The following is an 8216-nucleotide window of genomic DNA, read 5'->3' as shown; positions in this document are numbered from 1 at the left end:
TGCAAAATGACACCTCTTTGAATTCCTAAGATAGAGTCCATTTGCATCAGAAGCAGTGGCAGTTGCACAGAGACTGAGGGCAAAGGACGATTAAAAGCACCGGCCCTCCAATCTGGCTTCTGCCTGCCTGCGTCCCAATCCCAGCGCCACACCTTTCTCACTGAACGATATTGGCAAATGACCTCTTTCAGTTTCCTCATCTCTAAAATGGGAGAAATCATGGTAGCTACTATTTTAGAGTGTTGTGAGGATCAAGTGAGATAAGACATGAAAAACACTTAGAAAGTGTCAAGGACATCAAAGATACCATGTTAGCCGTAACTAGTTACCTCATTAGCTAAAAAATTCTTAACAATGATTCTCCTCGCCCCTTGGGAATGGCATGGCCTGTGGCTGGCTTCTATTTCCACCCACCTACGTGACCCTTATTATGCAGAATACGAGGGCTTTCTCCCAGGTTACACCTCCCATTTCAAACCTCAACCCATCACAATGTTCATTAAACAAAGGGCTTCCAGGGAACTAGAATCCAACCTCTCCAAAAACCTGGGGAATTAAAATGAACGAGAAAACATTCCATCATCCATATCTAGTTCTTTCTCCTGTTCCCATGGCTTACGCTTACTCAGCTTGACTATCCTGCTCTTACCCTCAAATTCCTTACTTCTATTCAAGCATCTGTAATTTGTTGACATTCTTTTCCAAATGCTGCACAGACCACCCTGTGTTGAACAATGAAGGTGGGCCACCTAGATTCCTTACAAGAAAGACATTTTTGCACCAGCTGCTGGGCGTGCCGTCCGTGTCTGCACTGTCGGTCACTTCATGGATTGCCTCAACTGTGGAGGTGTGCTTTGGTCAAGGACAGCCCAGCGAGGGGCAAGGACAGCCCAGCGAGGGGGAGAGTGGTGCACATGCAATGACTGATGGAGGCCGTATAAAGGCTCAGTCTTCTCAGTCCGACACAGTGTAACTCAGATGGGCCATTTGCACACAGCTCCCCTATGGAGTTGGCTGAGGCTATTACAGTGTGACTTCTCCTCCCCCGTTCTGCTTCCCTTTCCTCCCTTCCACAGGTGTTCATACCAAGGGTACTCCCTAGTAAGTATCCTGCACATGAAAGTTTGTCTCACAGTCAGCTTTTCAGAGGCCCAACCTGTGTCACACCAAGCTTAGTAGAGTTTAAGCTAACATTTATTGAACACTTAATATGCGCCAGACACCACCATAGGCCCTGCACACATGGTTTCTCATTTAATTTTCATAATCCTTTGGAGTAGATCCTATTACTATCTCCCAGTTATAGATGAGGAAATAGAGGCACAAAGCTGTACTGTTAGTAACAGGATTTGAACTCACCTCCTAACTCCAGAGCCTACATTCTGAACCATCATGCTATAGTCAATCCCATCATCATATCTACTTCTTAAGGAGCAAAAATGATATAAAACCATACCTGATAAACCATAAACATATAATGGATATGAGGGAAATACTGTAAAGCCCCTAGTATGTTGCTTGATGTCTCTGATGAAAGTTCATCTCTTAGAGAAGTACATAATCTGCCCATTGTTCAACAGATGACTCAAGCTGTGTTTGGATGGTGTAACACTTGCCACTTGAAATATAACATCTTACCGGGCAGATTCTGATGAAATCTTTCCCTTTGGAAATAGTGCCAAGAATTGGATTTTCTGATGTTAATTGATAGATTTCAAAGACCAAGCCGACTCCTCTGAAATATTCTTATTAGCCTCGGATAAGAAGGCTGACAGACACAGGGAGTGAAGGGCCCTCGTGTTCAGGAAATGCAGCCGACTTCCTACCTCTGACTTCACCTGTGAGCTTTATTTGTTATTGAATCAGCAGGTCTACTTTTAGAGGCATCTGGTTGTTCCTGAAGTAGCCCTTTGACCTTTGCCATTTTACCAGAGGAGATCAATATGTATTAGCTGGCTGGACCAGAGGTTAAGCTCAGATTTAGTCCTCAGCAAATAATTGTTTGCCCCCTTGTATCATGTTATCTTGTTCTTCTAGAAAAGGGGCACAAACATTAAAATTGACAGCAGTTTCAACATCTGCCTCAAGTCTTCCACGAAGGAACATAAAGATATATGGGCATGCTGAAAATTACCTTTTAACATGAATTAAAATGTAAATAACTCAAGCAAGAAAGCTAATATAACTCTCATAGCTAAAATTACAAAGTTGTCCAAGTGCTTTGGTATTTGTTTCAAATCTTAAATATAAGCATATGCGTTAAAACAAAAAAAAAAAACCACCAAAAACCACAAACCATGGTTTCTTCAAAGCATCATCACCTCTCCTCAAAACAATGCAAACAGTATAGTGAAGTGAAAATGCACAGAGTATAAATAGAAATGAATAAAGGGAAAAGCAAGTTGAACAGGAAAAGTTTTGAAGGCAGGAGGTGCTGGGATCACCAGCGAGCCTGGTAAAGTCCACCGTCCAGACAGAATGCGGTCACGCCTCAGATAGTGAGATACTTGTGGCGCCTTTCATCAGAGGCTCTCCACGTGCTTTGCTGACGTTATCTAATAGCAAATAATATTAACCCCATTTTATCAGCGGAGAAACTAACATACTCAGAGGCTGAGTAACTTGCTTAAGCACGCACAATGAGTTTGTGATGGAACTGGAAAATCATTTCAGGAATTGAATCTACTTTTTTGTTCATAGCACTAGGTCAACTCTGCAGATACCAAAAGGCACTTTTTTTGCTGTAAATTTGTAGTACATGTACTTTTAACACGAATATCTCCTGTAAACAAGTTGGTGAAAATGCTTTCAGTGTAAGTCATGTTGCTTTTGGTGGGAGAGGTTAAGAGAGGATTGAAAAATAAATTCTCCCGGATGCAAAAAAAGAACCCACATTAGGTGTAGGCCATTGAGCAGAACCCATTTTAGGTGTCTTATACAGAACCATCGTGAAAGTGTATTAGTTGATAGCTGGGGCCCGACTGGTTGTTTTGCATGTGTGGGATACATTCTTTGTGGTAGGGTGGGCTATGCACAGGAGAGGCCTAGGAATTAATTATTCTATACTTTCTACCCCCACTCAGCTCAGAACTGTCCCTGAAAATTCTGTAATGCCTATGGGGACATACGATGGGAAGAAAGGGTGGTTTGTGGTGGCTGTCCTTTTAAGAATGTTATTCTCTCCCGTTAGTGTGCCTCTCCAAGCTCCTATAAATCTTTTTTTACAATATTTTTATTGATTTCAGAGAGGAAAGGAGAGGGAGGGAGAGAGAGATAGAAACATCAATGATGAGCCCTAGCCAGTTGGGCTCTGTGGGGCATCAGGTTCGAATCCAGTCAAGGGCACATGCCAGGGTTGTGGGCTCGATCCCCAGTATGGGGTGTGCAGGAGGCAGCCAATCAATGATTCTCTCTTGTCATTGCTGTTTCTATCTTTCTCGCCCTCTCCCTTCCTCTCTGAAATCAATAAAAGAAAGAAAGAGAGAGAGCAGGAGAGAGAGAGAAGGAGAGAGAGAGGAAGTAAGGGAGAGAGGGAGGGAGGAAGGGAGGGAAGGGGAAGGGAGGGAGCGCACACCCCATACTGGGGATCAAGCCCGCAACCGCGGGCATGTGCCCTCACTAGGAATCGAACCATGACCTCCTGGTTCATAGGTAGACCCTCAACCAGTGAGCCACACCAGCCGGGCCTCTATAAATCTTTTATACTCTGCTGCATGAACCCATACTTTTGTGGTGCAAAGTCGATACCACTACTCCTGACAAAAACCACAAATATAATTTCATGATGCTAACATCATATACTTGTGCTAAAAGTAAATTATAATCACATAAAGTTTTAAGTTAACTGCATGTAAGCTCTAACTGCATTTCAAAATGAAGAATTAATAAAATTCTCCTTCATTTTGACCTGAGCTCAGGATTAAAGTGACTGACAGGAGATCAGTTCATTTAGGGCCAAGAGCTACATCGAAACATGATGAGTATAGCTGCATATATATACAGGGTAGGGCAAAAGTAGGTTTACAGTTGTTCAGATGGAAAATAATACAAGAATAAACTCTGTTTCTCGTACTCACAGCCGTACACCTACTTTTGCCCCACCCTGCACATCCTTTGTCACCTGTGTGCTCTGGTTAAAGGGTGACTAGAGAGTTGGGGGAAGAGAGGCATCATGAACGCAGCAAAGAGGACTATTTCTCACTGAGGCACTCATAACTTTTGTGTTTGGCCAAAGCACAGAAACCCACCCTCCAGTGTCCTTTCTCAAGAGCCTCTGCTTGCTTTGAGCAGCCAGCAGTGTAGTGGGACAGGCACCCATCCTGGGTTCAGAAGATGAGGTTCCGGTCCAGCTCTACCACTGTGGAACCTTGTGACTGAAACCAAGTCACCTCACCTTTCTCAGCATCAGCTTCCTCATCCGGGAAAGGGATGGTGGTAACACAGCACAGGTGTCGATGAGAATTAAAGCAAATAGTGTGTCTGAATAACTGAGGTTATTAGAGGTTATACGAGAGTGATGTAAACGATATATAATGCACATATTATATAAAGTGCATATGTATGGGTGTATAATACAATCACTTATATATGTCAAATAATTATCAGCATATCTTAGAACAGTATGTGTTTGCTTTGCCAAATTTTTCAATTCATGCTTAATACTATATACAATCCCTTTCATTTCCAAAGCCAGCTGCGTCTTCACCGTCACTCTTATTCCCGCCTGTCGGTTTTTCTGCTTTTGCCCCCTTGTAATATTTTGTGGGCCTCCCGCTAATGCAGTAGGATGTGTAACCAAATACCCACATGTTCTCATTTCTCGTTCAACAGGTGGGGAGCACCCCGTGCTGGGATTCCAGGGGAGTTTTCGTAGTTGATAAGCCTCATTAAAACCCTCGGGTCTTCTTCCAGCCTGGGCACCCAGCTGCCTTTTTCTATTTTTGGAAGGGCCACAGAAAATCTCCTGTCAAGAGTTTAAAACTTTCCACCGCCTGTCAGCAAGCTGGTTCACCCCTTGCAAAAAATACAACCTCGTTCTGACTTACATTTTGCAGCTTGTTCTTCATTGCAGCTGTCTTGCTGTGTTTTACTGCATGTCTCCTTTCTGTTCCTAGTCTACAAATCATCATCAAAACAGAGATGCTCTAAAGAGAAATGCTGTTCGCTTCAAGAGTGTTTTAAGAAGAAGGGATTGCCTGTATAGAGAGAGCAAGGGAGTCACCGTGTCTGTTAAGCAAAGCTATTTAAAAGGAATGCCAATAGGGAAAGTACTAAGAAAAAGAAGGTGCTCAACATGAAAAGAAACTGATCTCTGAAGGTCCCTGGGGATTAAATATAGAAAAATACAATTTTTAAAGCTTAAGAACATTTGAAAAATCGCACATTTAAGAAGTATTTTTGTCCTTTTTTTTTTAAAGGTTTTTATTTTTTTTAAATATATTTTATTGATTTTTTACAGAGAGAAAGGGAGAGAGATAGAGAGTTAGAAACATCGATGAGAGAGAAACATTGATCAGCTGCCTCCTACACACCCTCTACTGAGGATGTGCCCGCAACTAAGGTACACGCCCTTGACCGGAATTGAACCTGGGACCCTTGAGTCCACAGGCCGACGCTCTATCCATTGAGCCAAACCGGTTAGGGTAGTATTTTTGTTCTTAACAAGCATAAAACTTAACTTGGGAAAAATAAGACAAACCTACTACTTAGATTTAAACACATTTGTTGTCTCATTGACAAGCCTTGTTGAGGAAACCTCAGACAGGAAGCAAACCAGAGTAATAAAATGACCAAAAGTCAGCCTCGCCTTAATCCAGATCTGCCCCCTCATACCAGCGTTTATCATTTGTACATATTGTTATATGCATGTATCCACATGTATAGAATTATTTTGATGTTTATATGCATACATTATTTAATTTATATGCATAAATTATGTAGATATCATTTAAGCAAGTTGTTTTTACACTCACCAATGCTTTTATTAGACAGTGGTGTTGCGACGTACCCATTGTTTCCATGTCTCACAATCGCTCCAATAAATGAATCTCTTATTCGAAGCCTCTATTTAAAAACAAAAGCCAGCCTCAGGTTTGTGCTAAGTCCCGGCTTACTTTTGACCTTACCAGAAACAGAGGAAGGAAGAAACGCACTAACCCCGTTGTCTGGCTTTATTCCAAAGCACTTCGGCGCTCATCTTGAGGAAGGGATTAACTATCAAAAGTGAGATGTGGATTTGGAACAATTTTCCAGGTAACTCAATCCCCCGAAAGCTACTTTGAACTGAACAAAAATCCACTTTAAGAAGTGGGTTTTGTTCTGCCTTAGATTTCCAGCTAATTCTCCTGGTCTTATTCATTGATGGAATGAATTCATCTGTCCATCCATCCATCTATTTAATGAGCTTTTAATGAACTGTTAGAGCTAAATGCATGGCACTGTTAAACAGATCTATGTTTTGCTTGTGGTCTGGAAGAAGGGCACACATACCCTTGGTGAGGACATGTTTGTCCTTTTCATATATATATATATATATATATAGCCAGAATCCCTGCTGACATTAGTTCCATCCATGTTACATTTTTTGTTCTAGACTCATAGGGCAAATCGTTGTGCGTAGACAGTTTGGAATCAAATGTGGCTGGATCAACAATGCCCTGCCCTGGTATGAAAATTACCAGCCCTGATACACCCTGAAGTATTTTATCACAAACATTCCATTCTCAGCACCTGGTTTACACAAAATCAAAAATAATTGTATGTATAGGTTATTTGGAGTAGGAATTTTAAAATCTTTTTTAAGGCTAGAAAATCAATTTCCAGACCACCCAAAAGTAAGTCTGTGCTTATTTGAGCTTGTTTCTTGCTAAATTCATTTAGCTGCAACGTACCTTGAAAATCTCTGATCTCTTTCTTAAGAGTGATACCTGGACTTTCTCAGACAGGGATAAATCTTTTACCTTGCAATACGTCAGAACCAATCTGTTTTAATGTTTACTCAATGAGAAGTTGTGGGTAAATTAAGTAAAGGGCTTTGTTTTCATTTTACTAGATCCTGTTTAATTAGAATTTCTTTTCTTCCAAGCTATGGTTTTTTGCCATGGGCAGATAACTTTTCACATTTAAGAAGAGTGAGAACTGGAGAGCATTATGCTAAGTGAAATAAGCCAGTCAATGAAAGAAAAATACCACATGATCTCACTTATTCACGGATAATTGAGACCATTATAAACTTTTGAACAATAATAGATACAGAGGCAGAGCTGCCTCAAACAGAGTGTCAAACTGCATCGGGAAGGCCGGGGAGGGTTCGGGGGCGGGAGGTAGGGGGGTAAGAGATCAACCAAAGGATTTGTATGCATGCATATAAGCATAACCAATGGACATAAGACACTGGGGAATAGGGGAGGCTAGGGGACTGTCTAGGGCGGGGGGAAGAAATGGACACATATGTAATACCCTTTGTAATAAAAAATAAAATTAAAAAAAAAAAAAAAGAAGAGTGAGATTCTGAGCTACAGCTGAGCTCAAATCCCAAGTTCACTGTTACCTTACTGGTGTATTTTACCTGTGACTACGGCTGAATTTTCAAAGAACTTAAGTTACATCCCATGTTCCGTATTTCTGACCAGCAACAGGCCTCAACATGTGCCCTCTCATAGGCAGGTCCTCTGAGTTGGGTCATGGTCTCAGGACTGAGATGCTGACGTCATGAGGAACACCAGGAAAAAAAAAATTCCCCTTGTTTCACATCTTTGCCAATACGTAGTATTATCAGAACTTTCAATTTTTTTTTTGCCAACCTGGTGGGTATGAGATGATATCTTATTAATTATTTGTAAAATTCCCATCAGAGGACATGCTTTTATTTTTTGGTTTTAGAGATAAAGAAGGGAGAGAGAGAGAGAGAGAGAGAGAGAGAGAAACATCTATTGGTTGCCTTCTGCATGTGCCCTGACTGGGAATCAGATGTGCAACCTTCCTGTGCACAGGGCCAATACTCCCACCAACGGAGCCATACTGGCCAGGGCTCTCATTATTGTTTTATTTTGTCCCTGGTTGCTAGTGGTGTAGAGCATTTGGCATTTTTAAATAATTGGATCATAGTTATTATTTTTAAAAATCACTGAATTTTTCTGGACTGTTGCTGCAAATCTTCCACTTTTTCTTTATTTTTTATTCATGTATTTCTTTTATCCCAAAGGTGGGCCATGAAT

The 8216-nt window shown here is 41.3% G+C and overlaps 1 protein-coding gene across 1 annotated transcript in view; it reads left to right on the top strand.

Moving 5' to 3' along the window:
* The first annotated feature begins 1080 nt into the window (after nt 1–1080).
* Nucleotides 1081–8216, top strand: part of CEP350 (centrosomal protein 350kDa) — a 128204-nt gene continuing 121068 nt past the window's right edge. Inside the window, exon 1 of the mRNA XM_015570073.1 lies at nt 1081–1091. The gene's annotated coding sequence lies outside the window, so the exon portion shown is untranslated. The remainder of the gene's footprint in view (nt 1092–8216) is intronic.

The sequence above is a fragment of the Myotis davidii genome, unplaced genomic scaffold (genome assembly GCF_000327345.1).
Source record: "Myotis davidii unplaced genomic scaffold, ASM32734v1 scaffold591, whole genome shotgun sequence".
Taxonomy (NCBI): Eukaryota; Metazoa; Chordata; class Mammalia; order Chiroptera; family Vespertilionidae; genus Myotis; species Myotis davidii.
The sequence above is the reverse complement of the archived record's forward strand: the minus strand, read 5'-3'. Positions and strand labels throughout refer to the sequence as shown.